The sequence below is a fragment of the Phocoena phocoena genome, chromosome 5 (genome assembly GCF_963924675.1).
Source record: "Phocoena phocoena chromosome 5, mPhoPho1.1, whole genome shotgun sequence".
NCBI classification, from domain to species: domain Eukaryota; kingdom Metazoa; phylum Chordata; class Mammalia; order Artiodactyla; family Phocoenidae; genus Phocoena; species Phocoena phocoena.
This window is the reverse complement of record NC_089223.1, coordinates 74,962,593-74,985,999: the sequence shown is the minus strand read 5'-3', so window position 1 is coordinate 74,985,999 and position 23,407 is coordinate 74,962,593. Positions and strand designations below refer to the sequence as shown.

The 23,407-nt window shown below is 37.9% G+C and overlaps 1 protein-coding gene across 5 annotated transcripts in view; it reads left to right on the top strand.

Annotated features, from left to right (window-relative positions):
* The window catches only part of UBE2K (ubiquitin conjugating enzyme E2 K), a 77,474-nt gene that overhangs the window by 12,652 nt on the left and 41,415 nt on the right, over window positions 1-23,407 (top strand). The window lies entirely within an intron of this gene.

The window sequence follows — 23,407 nt, the reverse complement described above, 5'->3', positions numbered from 1 at the left end:
GTTATTATATTTTTGGTAATTGTATATATGTCTTTTTGCTCCTGCTAGATCATTGGGCTCCTTGAGGATTCTTATTCATCTTTTTCTCTTCAGCGTCCAGTATGGTGCCTGAAATGTAATAGGCTTAGTAACATTTAAAGTATGCCAAACCTCCCCCCCCTCGCCCCCCCCCCCGCCCCCCCCCCCCCCCCCCCCCCCGCCGCCCAAATCTTTGATAGGTGTCTAATCTTTTGGAGCTATTGCTGAAAGTGCTCTTTGCCTAGGTTTAGGACAGGTCTGTGTTACTCTGTTCATTATTTTTAGTCTTTGTTTGATTATGGATTTTTCTAGTGATTACAAATGCAGGGCTAACTAGCATATGTAGCTATTTCTCTCAAGTGACTGTGGGGTGCTTTACTTTTAGGTTTCTTTGTTTCATGTGAACCATCCTATTTGGGATTGGTGTACTTAATTGTGGGTTGTCTGATACTATTGCTTTTCAGCAGTGATATAAAACACTTTGTGCTTCATTTTTCTTAAATCATTCTGTACTAGTTCCTTTATTTTTAAAATATATGTATAGAATATACTGCAGATTATGCATCTGTGCATTGAATATTTGGTTATTTCCAGTTTCTTGCTGGTACAAATGTGCAAGAATTTAGTGTGTATTGCTAGATGAGATTTTAGAAGGTTATATGTGTCAGACTTTTTTTAACGTCTCTTGGCTTGGTCATACTTTGATTATATCCTTAGGTGTTTACTTACGTGCTTTATCTCCATCTGTCTGATGGAACTGTGAATGTGTGTCATTGAGGACATAGACCTGTCTTACTGATTTTTACATCCTCCATTGCTTAGCACATTGCCTGGTGAGCAGGAGGCATTTGTTTTCCTGAATGAGGTTCAGTATTTCTTAAGCTCCAGGGAGCTAATCCCCAAGCACTATGAAAGTAATACCTTTCATCCTGCTTCTGGTACTAGGAAGAATTGAATATGTTGATAAAGGTGGCCGCCAGTGAAGTTGGGTTTCTGTTGATAATGTAGTCAGGTCCTGAATTGGGATGGTATACTGTCCAAGCCCAAAACTGGGGAAATAAGATGGTGGGAAGAGAATCTTTTTTGCTTTATTTTGTAGTTTTCCCCTTTGAAGATCTCAGGGGGCATCTATTTAGTATTATATATGACATCATCTGTATCCTATGGTTTAGTTTAAACTCTTTAGTTAGCTCTACATTTTTCTTCATTTATTCAACAAATATTTATTGAATGCCACCTGTGTTTGCTAATAAGCTAGACATGGTCCATGCTGTTATGGAGTAAATTATGGTCCAGTAAGATGGTGAGACATTGAACAGCTAGTTATGTTTGTTGAGTTTAAGGAGAACTGTGAGGGTGAGGTAACCTAAACTCAGGGAAAGAGTTCCTTGGGAATAACCCTTAAACTAATACTTGGGAGGATAAATTGGAATTAACTTAGTCATATATTAGGATGATCAACTCTTACATGCACATAGAAAGCTAATAATTATATAGTCAAGAATGTAAACCATTTAATTGCTTTTCTTTTTTAAATAAGTAGTCAAAATTCTGTGAATATAAAAGTAAGAAACTTATTAAACTTTGAAAAATACAGGGAACTATATTATAAAGTAAAAATTATCAGTAATCTCACTCCCAGAGATAATTCTTTTCTTTAAAAAATGTTTGTCTATGAAATATTTCACATATACAGAGATACATCTTAATTTTGGTTTTCCTTTCATTTTATCTATGTATGTACATATATATACATATTTAGAGTTTTTTGGGGTGGGGGAGCATTGAATACAATTCCCATGGGACTTTAAACCGAAATCTGTAATTTTTAATCATTTGAAGTTGTTTTTCCCTATTAGATTCCAAGCTTCTCAAGGGTAGGCATCATGGCTCATCCATCTTTGTATTATCAGTACCAAGAGCTCTTTAACAGATATTTGAGGGCTCTCTTTATGGTAGGCACCATGATATGTGTTGGGGATATAGTAATGAGTGGGATAAGGGAAGACAGACAAATAAGTAATAAATGCAGTGCAGAGCTGTATAATAATATTGTCCAGATGAAATTAATTGGTTGTTTTTGATTGGGTGTTCAGAAAAGACTTATCCTAGAATTGTAAACTTAAATTGAGATCTGAATGATAAAAGCACGTCACTGGGGAAGAACAGTCCAGATCAGAGGAAACTGTTAGTGTAAAAGCTCTAAAGTGGGAATGAATTTGCTATGTGTAAGCAACCAAAAGGAGGTTGTTGTGGCTGGAGTATTGTGGGTAAGGGAGGAGAATGGTGCAAGATGAAGTTGGAGATGTAGGTGTGAGCCAGATCACACACAAGCCATTTGAGGATTTAAAGCAAACGACAGAATTCGTGTTTTTAAAAGATCACTTTGGCTGCTGTGGGGAATGAATTGACCCTGAAGATAATGAGGAAACGTTTACTACTTAAAGGTTGAGTTTTGCTGGATGTAACAAAAGAAACAGTAGTAGTGATTGAAATAAATAGGAAAAGTCTGGAGGGGAAGTATCCCAAAGTTGCTTGGTTAGGGGCTTTATAGTGTTAATAGTCTACTTCTAACTTTCAGGTTACTATTCTTAGGAGTTTGACCCTTGTCCCTAAACTCTCAGAATGGCTATCAGAGGACCAGGCAGCCTATCTGAATTGTAAAAAGGGAAAGGCACCAGGCACCGCCAGCTGAGTTCACTCCCTTTAAAAGAGATATCTGAGGTTCCATTCAGTGACCTCTCTTTTTATTTTTTTATTCACCACAGTGTCATAATCACTTCTTGGTTTAAGGTAGGCTAGGAAATGTTTGTTAGCTGAGCACATTGCTCCCCAATTAAAATGAGAATTTTGTTAATAAGGAAGGAGAAGGAAATTTGTTAGGCACTTCCTATGTGGAGTTGGGGATAGGAGGCAGGAATGAACTCAGGAAGCCTTTCTAGGTAGCCTAGGCAAGAGATGATTGTAGCTTGGGGTTAGGGTGGAATAGAGGAGGCTTAAGAGAAGTGTTTGGGTTATGTTTTAAGAGTGGAGTCACCAGAGCTTGCTGATGGTGTAGAGAAATAATGAAGAAGCTGGAAAAACACCTAGATTTTTGTCTTTGCAACTAGATGGATGGTGGTGCTAAATTTTGAGTTGAGGAGTGGGAAGAGCACACTGGAGGTGGGGAGGATAAGAATTTAAGCAGTTCGTTATGTGAGTCTGGAGGTTAGATCTGAAGAGAGATTTGGCATCATAGATACATAGATGGTATAATTTGATGCTTAGACTGGGTAACTTAACTCTAGGAGAATTTGGTTAGAAAAGGAGGGGTCTAGGACAAAATCTGGTTTTTGTCCTGGTTCCATAGCACATGTTGAAGTTGAATTGACGAGAACCAACAAAGGAGAGCATGGTGTCATTGAAGCCAAGAGAAGACAGAGTTCCAAGAAGAAGGTGGTCAACTTTGTCATGTTGCTTAAATGGGAGAAATGACCGTTGAATTTGCAGTGTGATCATTGTGACCTTGACTGGAATATTTTCATTGGAATGGTGTGCATGTGTTATTGGGGTGGATTGTTAAGAGGAATGAGATGAGGAACTGGCAACTATGGTCAACTTTTTAAAGGAGTTTTGCTTTTACAGGGAAGGAGAGAAGAGGGGGAGCTGGAGAAGACCATGGCTTCAGAGATCTTTAAAAAAAAATTTCTAGTAGATATTAGAGTATGTTTGTATGTTGATGGATGGGAGAAATTGATTATGCTAGAGAGAGGAGTAACTGAAGGTGCAAAGTCCTTGAGAAGAACGGGGTGGTATTCCTAACATAAGTGGAAGGATTAATCTTTAATAGGAGCAGAGACACTTAGGGCAATGTTAAGTTTCTATTTGGGATTTGTGGTTTTCACTTGAACATCAGACCACTGAATGGTGGTTGTCCCCTGCTCCCTCCCCCAGCAGTGCTGCTTGGGGCAGACACAGGAAGTTTAAAAAAATTTTTTTTTTAGTTCATTGGAGAATGAGTTTAATTAGCATTAGGGCTTTGCCATATGAGTACACTGCAGGAAGAAAGGTATCAAGGTTGTCAAGAGTATTTGCAAGGGAGTGATTATAATGAATGCCCAAGGAATCTAAACTGGCTAAGGAGGAAGTGAGGACCTTAAAGGTGACTGATAATGAGGGAGAGTCAGGGAGAGTGGTTCTGTTTTGATGAAGCCAGCTAATAGCTGGGTTTGGAGTACCAAAGTGAATTTATTTGATCCACGGAGGTTGGGAATCTGAGAAACTTGAAGTGGATTTCGGAGAAGGTGCAGGTTTAGGTAACGACAAAATCAAGAGTATGATTATGGGGATAAGAGCTTACAGTCTGTTAGTATTTGTCGGGAACATAGGCATTCTTAATCCTGTTTCCTTGCTCTTCTATGAGAATTGAGAAGAAATGTACAAAGATGACAAATTAGGCAACAGTCTCTCTCATCAACCACAGATAGCTGTTGATATAAACATCCTTTAAATCAAATCAAGATCTTTGTATGTATACTGTTTTATATCTTTTTCCTCTTAATATATCTTGTGTTTTCCTCAGGGCATTAAATATTCTTTTAAAATATTTAGTATTTAACTTGAGTATTAGAATTAAATAGCATTTATATATTAATATTCAGTAGTGCCTGACTAAACCATTCTTTTGTCGAATAAGTTGTTTCTATTTTTTCTTGTTATAGCCTTTCCTGCTGAAAGGCATATCTTTACATAATACTTTTTTTTAAAAATAAATTTATTTATTTTTGGCTGCATTGGGTCTTCGTTGCTGTGCACGGGCTTTCTCTAGTTGCAGCGAGCGAGGGCTACTCTTCATTGCAGTGCGCGGGCTTCTCATTGCGGTGGCTTCTCTTGTTGTGGAGCACCGGCTCTAGGCGCACAGGCTTCAGTAGTTGTGGTTTGCGGGCTCTAGAGCGTAGGCTCAGTAGTTGTGGCGCACAGGCTTAGTTGCTCTGCGGCATGTGAGATCTTCCCAGACCAGGGATTGAACCTGTGTCCTCTGCATTGGCAGGCGGATCCTTAACCCGCTGCGCCACCAGGGAAGCCCCCATAATACTTTTTAATCTGAGTTTATTTCCCTAAGATAGATTACTGGAAGAAAATTACTAGGTCATAGTATCTGAACTTATGACCAAGGTGTGTTCTAGAAAGTTGGTTGTAAATTGCTCTAGCACTGGCACTGTATGAGGCAGCCCATTTCATCATATTCTCACCATTAATACAACCTTTTTTTAAAAGTCAGATAGAAAAATTAACTGTTCCATTTTATCTGTTTATTTAACTTGTTTTTTTTTTGAAAAACATTGTTTATTTAGATAAACATTTGACCAAGCCCTAGTTTATCCAGTGAACTTGAGCACGTTCTATGAACTAGACATTCTGTGGGCAAGTAAGTGGCAGAAAAAATAAAACAAATAATTCGTTTAACTTTTTATTAAAATTTTCAAGTGGAAGAGTTGAAAGAATGTATGCTTCTGTCATCACTGCCTAGATTCAACAATTGTTAATGCTGCTGTTATGAAGATGATTCACTACCAAAAGCTGAGCATGCATCTCCTCTAAATAGCATTCTTTTACATAACCACAGTATCATTATTCTATGTAAGAAAATTGTTAATTCCTTAGTATCTAATATTCAAATTTTCCCATATCTCCCTAGTTACTTAAAAAAATGTCTTATAGTTTTTTGGATTTTTTTTTGAAGGATCCGCTTAAGGTTTACACATTGCATATGAATGTAGTTTTTTTGTTTGTTTGCGGGGTTTTTTTTGGCTTGCGGGATTTGGTTCCTCAACCAGGAATTGAACCCTGGTAATGGCAGTAAAAGCGCTGAGTCTTAGCCAGGGGATTCCCTGAATGTAGTTTTTAGTCTTTTAAAATTTATGATGGTTCTCCTGCACACACCTCCATTTTTAATCCTGGAGATTTCCTCATGGTGATGCTTTAACTTGTATTTCTTATAAACTGGGAGATCAGGTATAAAGGTTTGACTGGATTATCAGGTTAAACATTTTTGGCAAGACTCCAAGTGTACTGTTGGTACTTCATATTGAATTATGTTAATATATGTGTAATATCAGGTTTTCTCACTGTTCGTGATGTCAGGTCAGTTGTGTAATCACTTGATTAAGGTGAGAGCCACAAGATCTCTTTGTGAAGGTACGTTTTATTCATTTTGCAGTTCGCAAGTAAACTGAAGTTAATGCTTTGGTCCTTTGCAGATATCTTACTCTTTAGTATCCTTTCACCTGAAAAGGATCATCATCCATTGATTTTCCTAATTGTCAACTTTATATTTACCTAGCTAGAATTCTTCTAGAAAGAAGAGCTTTCCATTGTTAACTGGGATGAAAATTGCTTATTATCAGAGTATAGATTTGGTTTAATAGTCACCTCCTATGGCAACAAATGATTTTCCTCTTCCTCTTTTTAAAAAATTTTTTAATTTATTATTTTTGGCTGCATTGGGTCTTCGTTGCTGCATGTGGGCTTTCTCTCGTTGTGGCGAGCAGCACTTCTCATTGCGGTGGCTTCTCTTGTTGTGGAGCACGGGCTCTAGGCGTGTGGGCTTCAGTAGTTGCAGCACAAGGGCTTCAGTAGTTGCAGCACGTGGGCTTCAGTAGTTGTGGGCTCTAGAGTGCAGGCTCAGTAGTTGTGGCGCACGGATGTAACTGCTCTGCGGCATGTGGGACCTTCCCGGACCAGGGATTGAACCCATGTCCCCTGCACTGGCAGGCAGATTCTTAACCACTTCGCCATCAGAGAAGTCCCCTTTTCTCTTTTTTTAATCAGTGTGTGGATGTCTTAGCCCATGCTGCCACAGCAAATTACCATAGACTGGGTGGCATAAGCAGAAATTCATTTTCTCACAGTTCTGGAGGCAGGGGACTTAAAGTCATAGCTGTGAAAGTAATTTGAGATTGGTTTCTGTTTGAAATTATTGTGGTTAAAATATGTTTATGGGGGCTTCCCTGGTGGCGCAGTGGTTGAGAGTCCGCCTGCCGATGCAGGGGACACGGGTTCGTGCCCCGGTCCGGGAGGATCCTGCGTGCCGCGGAGCGGCTGGGCCTGTGATCCATGGCCGCTGGGCCTGGCTTGACTGTGCTGGCTGTCCGGACTGGCTGTCCGGAGCCTGTGCTCCACAACGGGAGAGGCTGCAACAGTGAGAGGCCCGCGTACCGCAAAAAAAAAAAAAAAGTTTATGCAAAATAAATTTGTCTATGTTTGATTTTATAAAAGAGTTTGTGTTTAGATGGAAGGATTACTGTAAGTAGTAACAGTGATGGCAAATATTCTTATCCCTTTTTATAAGGAAAACATAGTTTTGCCTCAGTTTTAGATATATATCCTTTGTTACTTTAACATCTGTATTTGTCAAATTAAGGCATTTCCAAATACCTTTTTGATAAAATTTTTCATGGAACTGTATTCTTGAATTCTTGGAATAAACCCCTCTTGGTCATAGTGAATAGTACTTAAATTTGTTATGGTATGTTAACCAAGATTTTGTTGAGAATTGTGTATCTTTTTAGTGAGACTAACCTGTGTTTGTTCAGAATTGTGCTGGCTGAGTTTGGGGGATCAAAGCCATTGTTTGTCCTATAAAATGTGTTTGTAATCATTCTGTCCCTTTCATTGTTTTGGAACAGTGTGGGATCATTTTTTGTAAAGTGGAATGTATGTTTGAGAACCAGGTAGCTTTTTAGAGAGTGGTTGCTAAGTTTTTGTCAGTTTCGGTATTAAAAAAAATCTCTTGGGACTTCCCTGGCGGTCCAGTGGTTAAGACTTCACATTCCAATGCAGGGGGTTGCGGGTTCAATCCCTGGTCGGGGGAGGTAAGATCCCACATGCCTTATGGCCAAAAAACCAAAACATAAAACAGAAGCAGTATTATAACAAATTCAATAAAGACTTTAAAAATGGTCCACATCAAAAAAAAAAATCTCTAATTTAATATATTACATTTCACTTATTTATGATCTGTTTTAAGGTGTAGTAAACACAGGATATGGTTTATCTCGTTTTTTAAAGGTTTTTAAATTTATTTATTTATTTCTCTCTTTTTTTTTTTTTTTTTTTTGGCTGCATCCGGTCTTCATTGTGGCATTCGTTATGGCACTTGGGCTTCTCTCTAGTTGTGGTGCACAGGCTCCAGGGTGTGCAGGCGCAGTAGTTGTGATACGTGGGCTTAGTTTCTCCACGGCATGTGGGATCTTGGTTCCCCAACCAGGGATCAAACCCATGTCCCCTGCATTGGAAGGTGGATTCTTTACCACTGGACTACAAGGGAAGTCCCGGTTTATCTCGTTTTTTAGTTTCCTTTCTCTTTCCTGCCTTTAGTTTACTTATTCTGTATTTTATCAATTGAGCCCATGACTTTTTGGTTTTATTTTATTTTATTTCATTGAGTCACTGGTTCCATTGTTTTTCTTCCTTTTTGTTTGGTTCAGTTGTTTAGTTTTTTTTTTCCTTTTTGCTGTCAGTAGTTTGAACCCTTTAAAATTCCTTCTTAAATTTTCTTAGGTGACATAGGAGTTTGGAAGGTTAAAAGAAAAGTTGTTTTAAATTACTTAAGGGTACAGAGTTTCATTGTTAAAATTTTTCAATTACAGAAATATACAGAGTAAAAGTTTTCGTTACCCATCCACCCTTTCCTTCCTTCCTTCCCTCAATCCTAATCCTGTCTTTCAGAAGGAACCTTTAACAATTTTTTCTATGCATCTACATATTCAGAAAACATAGGGACTTCTAGTTTGTCGACTGAAAAAAAATACACAACCTAGAAGTTGAGAATTACATTTTGTTTGGCGGGTTTTCCAAGGACTTAAGCCTGGAAGATAGCCTCTCAGATTGCTCTGAGGAACCGGTCCAAAGAGGTAAGGGAGGAGCCAGGACTTACAGGAGTTTTGCAACAAAAACCAGGTAGTCGAAACATCAAAAGATTACCATTAATTAAAGAAAACCAGACATCTCAGGGTAATGAATTTAACACTTTTCTATGTATGGGAAGATGCAAGAGTTTGGACTCATTGAAATCATTCCTTTGATATGCACCTTAACTATTTAGGGCCTGTATGTATCCTGCTTTTTTCCATCCTGAATCCCCTCAGGGTACACTGTCAGGACTGGGTGCAGTGGCTGAATGCTAGATGGCTGCAACATCCTTTGTTTACGGATACTGCAAGCAGTATTTTTCGTCTACAAGTTTATGAACTTCCATAAATACAAACAAGAGTACAGACACACTAAAAGTTATTTTAGCTCTGTGTGATGATAGATGTTGTAAAGGAAAGCTTGTGCAGTATCACAAGACTTTTGAACAAAGAGATCTAAGAACAGCCTTCTGACACCTGATTAGTTGGTAAGAGAGTTTTATATAGTCCTTTAGATTTTAACAAGAGAATGCCATTAAATGATTAATAAAAATTTAAAATAAATTTTTATTTTGTAGTGTTTTATTATGATATTTCTGAACAAATTACTTGAGTATTTTTGTTTTTGTTTTTTTTTGCGGTACGCGGGCCTCTCACCATTGTGGCCTCTCCCGTTGCGGAGCACAGGCTTGGGTCGCGCAGGCTCAGTGGCCATGGCTCACGGGCCCAGCCGCTCCGCGGCACGTGGGATCCTCCCAGACCGGGACACTAACCCGTGTCCCCTGCATCGGCAGGCGGACTCTCAACCACTGTGCCACCAGGGAAGCCCTGGATTTTGATTTTAATATATATGGTGACACATTTGAAGAGTTCAACAACGTGTAAATTTATTGTTGGAATTCGTAACTTTGTGCTTCCATTTTATGTTTATCTTCATTTTTATTTGCATAAACTTTAACAGACAACTTTCAACTTTGACAGAATGCCTTTCATTTTCATGAACTAATTAAATTTCTAGTTATTTAGATATATTAATATTATTTAACAATTAATATTCTAATATTTTTGTCTCTCAAACTTTTTATTTTAAGCCTCTGTTGTGTCTGTGGATATGGTAATTGATTGACAAATATTTTTGGATCTTCCAGGTCTAGGAAATAACTTTAGTGGCTCAAGGATAATTTTCATCTTGCCTTTTCTTTATTTGGGAATTTTAAAGCATATCTAGGTTATCTTGTCTCTATAGCTTCACATATAAATGTCTTTGATATTCTCAGCATGTATTAATATCTTTAAAAATATATTCTTACACAGAAGTACCATTATTACATCTAACAGATTAACCAAAACATGTCGATATCATGTAATAAAGTCCATATTCAGATTTCTCCAGTTGTCTCAGAAACATGCAAAGGCTGTTTTTCATTTTTACAATCTTTTTAGTTTTTATTCTGCAAATTTGTATAGTTGGTAATCATAGAATAAATACTTTCTGTTCTGTTTTTTTTTTCTTTACATATCGTGAACACTTGAATGTTTAGTACTCATTTTTTTAACTTGAAGACTTAGAAAAGAAAAATAGCTGTCACGTTCACAGCAAAATTGAGAGGAACGTACAGAGATTTCCCGTATACCTCCTGCCCCCACACATGCATAGCCTTCCCCATTATCAACATCCCCCACCAACATATATATCTTTTACAGTGGTTGAATCTACATTGATATGTCATAATCGCCCAAAGTCCATAGTTTACCTTAGGGTTCACTCTTGGTGTTGTTTATTCTGTGAGTTTGGACAAATGTATAATGACACGTATTTATCCTTATAGTATTGTACAGAGTATTTTCACTGCCCTAACAATCCTCTGTGCTCTGCCTGTTCATCCTTCCCTCTCTCAAAACACTGACAACCACTGATTTTTTAACTGTCTCCATAGTTTTGCTTTTCCAGAATGTTATAGGGTTGGGATTGTGTAATATATAGCCTTTTCAGATTTGCTTGTTTCACTTAATAATGTGTAGTTAAGTTTTCTCCATATCTCTTCATGGCTTGATAATTATTTTTATTGCTGTATAATATTTCATTGGATGCAACAGCTTGTTTATCCATTCTCCTGTTAAACGACATCTTGTTGGCTTCCACGTTTTGGCAATCATGAATAAAGCTGCTATAAACATCTGTGTGCAGGTTTTTGTGTGGACATAACTTTTCACATCCCTTTGGTAATTACCAGGGAGTGTGATTGCTGGATCATATGGTAAGAGTATGTTTAGTTTTTTAAGAAACTGCCAAACTGTCTTCCACAGTGGCTGTATAATTTTCTATTCCCACCAGTAATGAATGAGAGTGCCTCTTGCTCCACAACCGTGTCAGCATTTGCTCTTGTCAGTGTGCTGGATTTGTGCCATTCTAATAGGTGTGTAGCGGTATCTCACTTTAATTTGCATTTCCCCATGACTTGACTGGGGTGTCTTTTCATATGCTTATTTGCCATCTGTGTGTCTTCTTTGGTGAGGTGTCTGTTTGGATCTTTGGCCTTTTTAAAAAAAAAAAAATTTATTTATTTATTTTGGCTGTGTTGGGGCTTTGTTGCTGCGCACAGGCTTTTTTCTAGTTGCGGTGAGCAGGGGTTACTTTTTGTTCAGGTGCGCGGGCTTCTCATTGTGGTGGCTTCTCTTGTTGTGAAGCATGGGCTCTAGGTGTGTGGGTTTCAGTAGTTGTGGCTTGAGGGCTCTAGAGTGCAGGCTCAGTAGTTGTGGCGCACGGGCTTAGTTGCTCCGTGGAATGTGGGATCTTCCCGGACCAGGGCTCGAACCCATGTCCCCTGCATTGGTAGGTGGATTCTTAACCACTGCACCACCAGGGAAGTCCCTTTGATCCATTTTTTTTTTTTTCAATCTTTTGAGGAACTCCATACTGTTTTCCATAGTGGCTGCGGCCAATTTATATTCCCACCAACAGTGCACAAAGGTTCCCTTTTCCCACGTCCTTACCAACACTTGTTATTTATTGTCTTTTTGATAATAGTTGTAGAATGCATAAATTTATTTTTATTTTTTTATTTTTATTTTGCGGTACGCGGGCCTCTCACTGTTGTGGCCTCTCCCATTGCGGAGCACAGGCTCCGGACGCGCAGGCTCAGCGGCCATGGCTCACGCACCCAGCCGCTCCACAGCATGTGGGATCCTCCCGGACCGGGGCACGAACCCGTATCCCCTGCATCGGCAGGCGGACTCTCAACCACTGCGCCACCAGGGAAGCCCACTTTGGCCCAATTTTAAAATTAGGTTGTTATCTTATTGTTGAAGTTTAAGAGTTTTTTGTGTATTTTGGATAACAGTCCTTTATCGGATATTTCTTTTGCAGGTATAGTCTCTCAGTCTGTGGCTTGTCTTCGCTCTCTTGACATTGTCTTTTGCAGAACAGTTTTTTATTTTAATGAAGTCTTACTTATCAGTTATTTCTTTCATGAATTGTTCCTTTGGTGTTGTATCTTAAAAAATCATAGTCATACCCATGCTTTATACTTTTATATATTATATTTATGTTTGTGATCCATTTTGAGTTAATTTTTGTGAATGGTGTAAGGTCTGTGCCTAGGATGTGGTTTTTTGTTGTTGTTGTTGTTTTTTGTGGGATCTCAGTTCTCACACCAGCGATTGAACCCAGGCCATGGCAGCAAAAGCTGAAATCCTCACCATTAGGCCACCAGGGAATTTCCTGCATGTGTATATCTTGTTGTTTCAGCACTGTTGTTGAAAAGACTGTCTTTATTCTGTTGTATTGCCTTTGCTTTTTTTTTTTAAAGATCAGTTGACTGTATTTATGTGGGTCTCATTCTGGGCTGTCTGTTCTATTGCATTGACTTATTTGTTAAATCTTTGGCCAATATTACATTGTCTTGAGGTCTGTAACTTTATAGTAAGTATTGAAATTGGGTAGTGTCCTTTATTTTTTTGGTTCTTCTTTGTTATCATTCATCAGGATTTTGTAGTTTTCCTCATATAGTTTTTGCACATACTTTGTTAGATTTATACCTAAGTATTTTTTTCTTTTTAAAATTTTTGATGTTAATGTAAGTGGTATTATGTTTTTTTTTTTATTATTATTATTTTTGAGGTATGCGGGCCTCTCACTGTTGTGGCCCTCTCCCGTTGCGGAGCACAGGCTCTGCATGCACAGGCTCAGCGACCATGGCTCATGGGCCCAGCCGCTCCGCAGCATGCGGGATCTTCCTGGACGGGGGCACGAACCCGTGTCCCCTGCATTGGCAGGCGGACTCTCAACCACTGCTCCACCAGGGAAGCCCTGGTATTATGTTTTTAATTTCAAATTCTGCTTGTTTACTCCTGGTATGTAGGACGGCAGTTGACTTTTGTATGTTAACCGTGTATCCTGCAACCTTCGTATCATCACTTGCTTGTTCTAGGAATTACTCTGTTCTTTCAGATTTTCTACAGAGATGATTATTTCAAACAAAGACAGTTTTATTTTTTCCTTCCCAATAGTACACCTTTTATTTCCTTTTCTTATTTTATTACATTGGCTTGAACTTCAAGTATGATGTTGAAAAGGAGTGGCAAGAGGGGATATCCTCACATTGTACCCGATCTTACTGGGAAAGTGTTGAGTTTCTCACCAATTAGTATGATGTTCATTGTAGCTTTTTTGCAGATATTCTTTACCAAGTTGAGAGAGTTTCACTCTATTCCTGACTTACGGAGAGTTTTTATTGTGAATGAGTGTCAGATTTCATCACATGGTTTTCCTGCACCTTTTGATATGATCATGTGGTTTTTGTTTTTTAGCCTGTTGATTGGTTGGATTACACTAATTTTATTTTTGAATGTTGAACCAGCCTTGTATATACCTGGGATTAAATCCCACTTGGTGGGGATATATGTATACATATAGCTGATTCACTTTGTTATACAGCAGAAACTAACACAACATTGTAAAGCAATTATACTCCAATAAAGATGTTTTAAAAAATCCCAGTTGATTGTGGTGTATAATTATTTTTATATGTTATTGGAATCAGTTTGCTAATATTTCATTGACGATTTTTGCATCCCTGTTCATGAGAGATATTGGTCTGTAGTTTTCCTTTCATCTGTGTTTGTCTCCTTTTAGTATTAGGGTAATGCTGGCCTCACAGAATGAATTAGGAAGTATTTTGCAACTATTCTGTGAAAGAGATTGTAGGGAATTTCTTCATAAATGTTTGGTAGAATTCATCTTTGACACCATCTGGGGCTGGTTGGTGCTTTTTGTTTTGGAAAGTTATTAATTATTCAACTTCCTTAACAAATATTAGTCCTTATTCAGAGTATCTATTTATTTTTGTTTTGACGGAGTGTGTCTTTCAGAGAATCAGTCTACTACATCTAGGTTATCAAATTTGTGAGCATAATCATTCGCAGTACTCTTTTATTCCTTTGTCTGTGGGATTAGTAGAGATGGCCTCTTTCATTTCTGATATTTAGTAATTTGTGTCTTGTCTCTTTTTTGTTGTTATTGTTAACCTATCTAGAGGCCCATCAATTTACTTGATTGTTTCAAGGGACCAGCTTTTGGTTTGGTTGATTTTCCTTTGTGTTTTCAATTTCATTGATTTCTGCTCTAATTTTTATTTTTATTTTTTTAGGCCGCACTGTGTGGCATGTGGGATCTTAGTTCCCCAACCAGGGATCGAACCTGTGCCCCAGGGAAGTCCCTCTGCTCTAATCTTTAAATTAATTTTTCTTTTGCTTCCTTTGTATTTAATTTTTTCTTTTTCTAGTTCCGTAAGGTAGAATCTTAGATTATTGGTTTTTTCTTCTTTTCTAATACATGCATTCAGTGTGAATTTTGCTCTAAGCACTATACTTCATGAAATCCCACAAATTCTGTTAAGTTGTACTTTTGTTTTCAAAGTTGGAAATGTTAAACAATTTCTCTTAATATGTCTTATTTCACTCGTGTTATTTAGAACTGTGTTGTTTAGTATTTTGAGGTTTTCCTGCCATCTTTCTGTCATTGATTTCTAGTTTAACTCCATTGTGGTGTGAAAGCATGCTTTGTATGATTTCTGTTCTTCTGAATTTGTAAGGTGTGTTTTGTGGCCCCAAATATGGTTTACCTGGTAAATATTCTGTGTGACCTTGAGAAGAATGTGTATCTTGCTGTTGCATGAAATAGTCTATGGTTATCAATTAGATCCAGTTTGATTGTTGGTGCTAATTAGTTCAGCTGTGTCCTTACTGTCTTTCTGCCTGTGGATCTGTCAAATACTGGCAGAGGAGTGTTGTAGTCTTTGGCTGTAATACTGAACTCATCTAACTCTCTTTGTAGTTCTATTGCTTTTGCCTTATGTATTTTGAAACTCTGTTGTTATGCTCATACAGTTTAAGTTTTTTGTTGTTTTTGTTTTGTGTTTTTGGCCATGCCGAGCGGCTTGTGGGATCTTAGTTCCCCATTGAAGTCCTCAGGGAAGTCCCCAGTTTAAGTATTTTTAATGTCTTCTTGGATAATTGACCTGTTTATCATTATGTGATGTCCCTCTTTATTCCTGGTAATTTTCCTTGCTGTGAAATCTGCTTTGTCTGAAATTAAAATGACTGCAATTTTCTTTAAAAAAAAAAAAAACTTATTTATTTATCTATTTATTTATTTGGCTGCATTGGGTCTTAGTTGTGGCACACGGGATCTTTGTTGCGGCATGTGGGATCAAACGTTGCAGCTCATGGGCTCTTCATTGTGGCACACGGGCTTCTCTCTAGTTGTGGTGAGTGGGCTCCAGAAAGCGTGGGCTCAGTACTTGCAGTGCGCAGGCTTAGTTGCCCCATGGCGTGTGGCATCTTAGTTCCCTGACCAGGGATCGAACCACATCCCCTGCATTGGAAGGCAGATTCTTTACCACTGGACCACCAGGGAAATCCCCACTACAACTTTCTTTGGATTAGTATATTTTTCTCCGTCCCTTTACTTTTTTTTTCAAAATTGTGATGTTGTAAAATACACAGAAAAGTCACCATCTTAACCATTCACGTTGCCGTGAATCCACTCTCCAGAGTGTATTCATCTTGCAAAACTGAAAGTCTATACCCAGTGAACAATAACTCCCTTTTCCCTCTACCCCCAGCTCCTGGTAACTACCATTTTACTTTCTGACTCTGTAAGTAGAATCATAAAGTATCTTTTTGTGACTGACTTATTTCACTTATCGTAATGTCCTCAAGGTGCATCCATGTTGTAACATGTCAGATTTCCTTCCTTTTTAAGGCTGAATAATCCATTGTGTACACCACATTTTGTTTATTTATTCATCTGCCAGTAGGCACTTGGGTTCTTCCACCTTTTGGCTTTTTTGAATAATGCCATCATGAACATGAGTGTGCAGATTATCTTATTTGAGACCCTGCTGCAGTTCTTTTGAGTATGTACCCAGAAGTGGAATTGCTGGATCACATGGTAATTCTGTTTTCCTTTTTATCTTTTTTTTTTTGTGTGTGTGTGTGTGTTTTCAATTTTTTGATGAATTATACTGTTTTCCATTGTGGCCACACCATTTTATATTCCCACCAGTAGTGCACAGAGTTCCAGTTTCTTCACATCCTTGCCAACACTTCTTATTTCCAGTGTTTTTGATAGTGGCCATCTTAGTGGATGCGAGGTGGTATCTCATTGTGGTTTCGATTTGCATTTTCCTAATGATAGTTGCATAGTGAATTGAGCATCTTTTTATGCACTTGATGGCCATTTGTATATCTTGTGGAGAAATGTCTATTCAAGTACTTTGCCATTAAAATTTTTTTTAATGGTTTCCCTATTATTTTAAAAAATATTCATTCATTCATTATTTATTTATTTATTGGCTACGTCGGGTCTTAGTTGGGGTGCACGGGCTCTTCGTTGTGGTCTTAGTTGCAGCTTTTCTCTAGTTGTGGCACGTGGGCTCCAGTGCGCATAGGCTATGTCGTTGCGGCATGCAGGCTGTCTAGTTGTGGCATGTGGGCTTAGTTGCCCTGCAGCATGTGGGATCTTAGTTCCTTGACCAGGGATCGAACTGACGTCCCCTGAATTGCAAGACAGATTCTTAACCAGTGGACCACCAGGGAAGTCCCACTTTGCCATTTTTAAATTACGTTGTTTGTTTTTTGTTGTTGAGTTTAAGAGCTCTATATATTTTGGATATTAACCACTTGTCATTTATATGATTTGCAAATATTTTCTCCTATTCCATAGGTTACCTTTTCACTCTGTTGATTGTATGCTTTGATATACAGAAGTTTTTCATTTTGATGTAGTCTGTTTTATTTTTACTTTTGTTGCCTGTGTTTTGGTGTTGTATTTAAAGTGATTTTTCATAGACAACATGAAGTTGAATCCATTTTTTGTCTACTTCAACAGTATATTTTAATTATTTAGACCATTGACATGTAAGATCATAACTGATAGCTGGATTAATGCCTACCATATTTTTAAATGGTTTTCTTTTTATTGCCCTTGTTCTTTTTTTGTCTTTCACTCTTTTCTGCCTTATCTTGTTTTTAATTGATCATTTTATATGATTCTAGTTTTAGTTTTTTTCTTCTCTTAGCGTAGCAGTTGTGCTTTTTTAAAAAAAAAAAAAAACTTTACCCTTGAATTACCATACACACTTACTTAAAAGTGCTCTTCTAAGAATTCCCTGGTGGTCCAGTGGTTAGGACTCTGCACTTCCACTGACGGGGGGCCTGGGTTCGATCCCTGGTTGGGGAACTAAGATCTTGCAAGCTGTGTAGCACAGCCCCCCCAAAAAAATGCTCTTCCAGATAACACTACATTACTTCATGGGTAGTGCATATTTTATTTCATCTTCATTTATTCCTTTCCTAATGCTGTTGCTTTCTTTAAATATATTCAAAGTGTCTGATCGATATCATTATCCTTCTTTCTGAAGAATTTCTTTTAACATTTCTTGCAAGGCAGGTCTGCTGGCAATAGATTCCCTTAATTTTTGTTTATCTGAAAAGTCTTTATTGTTGAGTTCTGAGGGATAATTCCATTGGATATAGATATCTAGGTTGGTGGGGCTTTTCTTTTTAAACATTTTAAATGTATCACTTTATTCTCCTCTAGCTTTCATGAATCCGAAGAGAAGTCTAATGTAACTCTTATCATTGCTCCTGTATAGGCAAGGTGTTTTTTTTCCTCTGGCTTCTTTCAAGATGTTTTCTTTGTTCTGATTTTCTTCAGTTTGAATATGGTATGCTTAGGTATAGATTTTGGTTTGAACTCTGAGCTTCCTGGATCTGTGATTTGGTATCTGTCATTAATTTAGGGAAATTCTTAGTTATTACTTCAAATATTTCTTGTTTTCTTCTCCTTCTGGTATTCCCATTACTCATATGTTTCACCTTTTGGATATTCTGTTGTCTTTTTCATGTGTTTTTCCTTTGCATTTCAGTTTTGGAAGTTTCTATTGACACTTCTTCTAGCTCACTGATTCTTTCTCCACATTTATGTACTAATGAGTCCATCAAAAGCATTTTTTTTCTGTTAACAATCTTTGATTTCTAGCATTTCCTTCTGATTCTTTCTTAGAGTCCATCTCTCTGCTTACATTACCCATGTGTTTTGGATGTTGTCAACTCTTTCTGTTACAGCACTTAGCATATTAGTCATAGTTTTAAGTTTCCAGTCTAATTCCAACATTTCTGCCATATCTGAGTCTGGTTCTGATGCTTACTCTGCCTCTTTAAACTGTGTTTTTTGTCTTTTAGTATGCCTTGTAATTTTTTTCTTGAAAGCCAGGCATAATGTACTAGAAAAGGAACTATACAAGTAGGTCTTTAGTGTTACCTTTTATGTTTATCTAGCTAGGGTTTAGGCTGTGTTTACGATTTGCAGTAGCTATAGGTGTCAGGCTAGAGTGGGCTGGAAGGTATTGCCCCTCTCTCAGGTTGGTTAGATCTGTTAAAACCCCAATTGATGTTATGCTCTGGTGAAATAGTTTCGCTTGCGGGCAGGCTTTGTTAAGAAGAATCAAATACTCTGGGCTTATTTCTAAATAAGAGAAATGGCTACTTTCTCCCTTCCCTTGCCAGAAGCATGAGGGGATTTTTCTCTGATCTTCACTGTGAAAACCTTGTAGGAATCCTGGAGGTAAAAATTCACAAAAGTGGTAGGGCCCCCTGGGAGTTTTTCACTCTCAAATTTATCCCCACTGTGCCTCCAGCAATGTCAATTACAATTTAGGTTTTCATACTCTGGTAGTGGTTCAAGCAGAGATGCTTGTGAGCTTTTGTTCTGGTTTGATTCTCTTTTTCTGCCCGTTTGTCTCTCCAGTTATGGGGGCTGTGGTTGACCCTGTGACTTCAAGTCTCTGATGGTTCTAAGAAGAGTAGTTGATTTTCAGTTTGGACAGTCATTTATTCTTCTCATTTCAGATTTCACCCATTCTACCCCATTCCATCTTCTTCATTACATTATCTGCCATCCTTACTTTTAAACGTCTAACTCTACCATAGCTGTGTCATGAGCATTTAAACATACTGTTTAATGGCTATGTTATAAAGAAACCCCACCTTCTGCCCTCTTTCTTCATCCAAACTACTGCTTTGTTTCTCACTTCCCCCTTTATAGCCAACATTTGGAGGAGTTCTCTCTAATCATGCTCTCCATTTCCTTACCATTCATGACTATCCAGTTAATAGTGGATGTTTTTATCTTTTCACTTTGCAAAGACCTCCCTGCTGCTCAGCCTTTTTAAAGTGTTTCATTCAGAGCAAAAGTTACATGTGTATGTGTTTAAAATAATTTTCAAACAGCACCATGGTCTCCCATTTACCTCAGATCCATAATTCTTCGTTTTCTTACCCTCAGAGATCCACCATTGCCGATTTCTTGTATGTGTTTTCGGAAGTTTGTGTGTGTGCACATTCAGGGCTTTCACTGTGAAGAAGATAATTTTTGCATATTTTTTCTTTGTGCAGTCTTAATAGTAATATATGTAAAGTCTAAAGTCTCTTTGAGTTAAGTGTAAAATAAAAATTCTAAATGGTAAATATTGTGTCATAGTGTAAATGGTGGTATGTATTTCTTACTGGGCAGACACTGGGGCATCCTATAATTGATGGTATCTTAAGAGTCGGTGAAATAGAATGTATATGCCTTGGCTCCTGCATCATCTTTAGAACCAGGCTTTTCTGATTATTAGCTGTGTGTGATCGCTTTGTGTCTTAGTTTCCTTATTGGTAAGCACATAAAGTTGTGAGGGTTAAATGAATTATTACATATAAGTCAGTTAGGATACAGCTTATATGGTGTATTTGTTATTATTAATCTCTCAGCAACATTAACTACTCTGCTTTTTTTTTTATAAATTATTTACTTTTGGCTGCGTTGGGTCTTCGTTGCTGCGTGCGGGCTTTCTCAAGTTGTGGCAAGCAGGGGCTGCTCTTCGTTGTGATGCGCAGGCTTCTCATTGCGGTGGCTTCTCTTGTTGCGGAGCAATGGCTCTAGGCGCGCAGGCTTCAGTAGTTGTGGTGTGCGGGCTCAGTAGTTGTGGTGCGCGGGCTTCAGTAGTTGTGGTGTGTGGGTTCAGTAGTTGTGGCTTGTGGGCTCTAGAGTGCAGGCTCAGTAGTTGTGGTGCACGGGCTTAGTTGCTCTGTGGCAGGTGGGATCTTCCTGGATCAGGGCTCGATCCCGTGTCCCCTGCACTGGCAGGCAGATTCTTAACCACTGCACCACCAGGGAAGCCCTAACTGCTCTTCTCTTTGAAACATTTTTCTTTCTTTGGTGCCAGTGATAACAGAGTATCCTGGATTTTCCTCTTGTTCACTGTATATTCAGCCAAGCTCACTCCTGAACTCTAGACCTGAATTTTCAACTGTCTACTTGGCCTTTTGGATTTTCATAAATATCTTTTTTCAACATGTCCAAAGCTGAATTTTTGATTTTCCCTCTTCCCCAAACTCTGACCCCTCAATTTCCCATTTCCTTATCTTAGTTATTGTTTTACCATCCACCCAGTGAAAAATCAAAACCGTAAGAGTGATCCTTGTTCCTTCCTTAAGATCATACAGTTTTAGTATATAATAACTAAGTTCTATAAATTTTATCTCCTGCTGGTCTTAATTCATCTGCTTCTCTTCATCTCGGTGTACTTTCTAATCACTCTCACTGGATTCCTAACCTTCTTCTCTGTATCTGCTTTAATCTCCCTCCAGGCATTTCCCTCCCACTGCAGCCAGGATGTTTTAAAAGACCCAAATCTGTTTGTCTTGTCACAACATTTTTTTTCTTATTGTTCTTCATGGCCCTGCGTAATCTGGCTCCTGCCTACTTTCCCTCCCTCATTTCTGCTCTTTTATTCTGTATATTCTAGTCACATTGGTGGCTTTTCAATTTCTAAACATGCCAAGTCCTTCCTCGCCTCTACTTTGCACAGGATGAACTTTCTGCCTGAAATGCTGTCATTGCCTAAGTTAAATCGTTTAAAGGTGATTTCCTGAGGGAATCCTCTTCTTAATCATAACTCATGATATCCTATCCTTCATTTAAAAATTATATAATTTGTTGTTTAATACCTTAGAATGAAAACTCTATTTATGGGGATAAAGTAGGTTAGAGAACATTTCTGGTTGATGATTTTACCACCAGTACCTATTTGCCTTGCAAATGGTGGGTACTTAATAAATATTCATGGAATTAGTAGGTTCAGAACTGTAATTATTCTGTATTCTAGATTGTGTGAAGTGTGATGACAAAAGTCCAGAAAGTAAGATTTTAATGGCACACTGTTTCTGTAATTGGAGAGGCTATTATTTCCTGGTTCTTTGGAGCTACACTGTCCAGTACTGTACCCACTAGCTATGTGTGATTTTTTTCTTTTCCTTCAAGTTTAAAAAAAATTACTCTTTTAAAAAGTGTATTAGTCAGTGGTTTTTAGTATAACAAGGTTGTGCAGTTATTACAAGTATATAATTCCAGAACATTCTTGTCACCCCCAAAAGATCCTTCCTATTTTCCCCTCCTCCCTGAGAAACCGATATTTTACTTTCTGTTTCTGTGGATCTGCCTATCACATGTGGCTTTAGAACACTTGAAGTGTGGCCATTCCAAATTGAAAGGTGCTGTAATTGTAAGACACTGAATCTTGAAGATTTAGTATTATAAAATGTGAAGTATCTCAGAAATTTTAATTACATATTAAAATAATTTTTAATATATTGGAGGTAAATATTAAAATTAATTTCTCCTGTTTCCTTTTACTCTTTTTAATGTGATTAGTAGAAAAATTTAAAAATACATTTGTAAAACACTCCCTCACACCATACACAAAAATAAACTCAAAATGGCTTAAAGACTTAAAATATAAGACATGACACCATAAAAATCCTAGAAGAAAACATAGGCAAAACATTTCTGGCATAAATTGTACCAGTGTTTTCCTAGGTCAGTCTCCCAAGGCAATAGAATTAAAAGCAAAAATAAACAAATGGGACCTAACCAAACTTAAAAGCTTTTGCATAGCAAAGGAAACCATGAACAAAACGAAAAGACAACCTGTGGACTGGGAGAAGATATTTGCAAATGTTGTGACCAACAAGGGCTTAATTTCCAAAATATACTAACGGCTCATACAGCTCAATAACAAAAAAAACAAACAACCCAATCAAAAAATGGACAGGAAACCTAAATAGACATTTCTCTAAAGAAAACATACAGATGACCAGTGGGCACATGAAACAATGCTCAACGTCATTAATTATTAGAGAAGTGCACATCAAAACTACAGTGAAGTATCACTTCATACCAGTCAGAATGGCCATCATTAAAAAATCTACAAATTTTAAATGCTGGAGAGGGTGTGGAGAAAAGGGAACCCTCCCATGTTATTGGTGGGACTGTAAATTGGTGCAGCTACTATGGAAAATAGTATGGAGGTTCCTTAAAAAACTAGAGTTGCCATATGATCCAGCAATCCCACTCCTGGGCGTATATCCAGATAAAACTATAATACAGAAAGATACATGCACCCCAGTGTTCATAGCAGCACTATTTGCAATAGCCAAGACATGGGAGCAACCTTAATGTTCATCAACAGATGAATGGATAAAAAAGATGTGTATATACATATACATATACACACATGATGGAATACTAGTCCGCCATATAAAGAATGAAATAATTCCATTTGCAGCAACATGGATGGACCTAGAGATTATACTAAGTGAAGTAAGTCAGAGAAAGACAAATATCATATCACTTATATGTGGAACCTAAAGAAATGGTACAAATGGGGAATTCCCTGGAGGTCCAGTGGTTAGGACTCAGTGCCTTCACTGAGGTGGCCCGGGTTCAAGCCCTGGTTGGGGAACTAAGATCCCGCAAGTTGCATGCCCCCCGCCCCCCCCAAAAGATGCAAATGAACTTATTTACAAAATAGAAACAGACTTACATAGAAAACAAACTTATGGTTACTAAAGGGGAAGGGGGTGTGGAAGGGATAAATTGGGAATTTGGGATT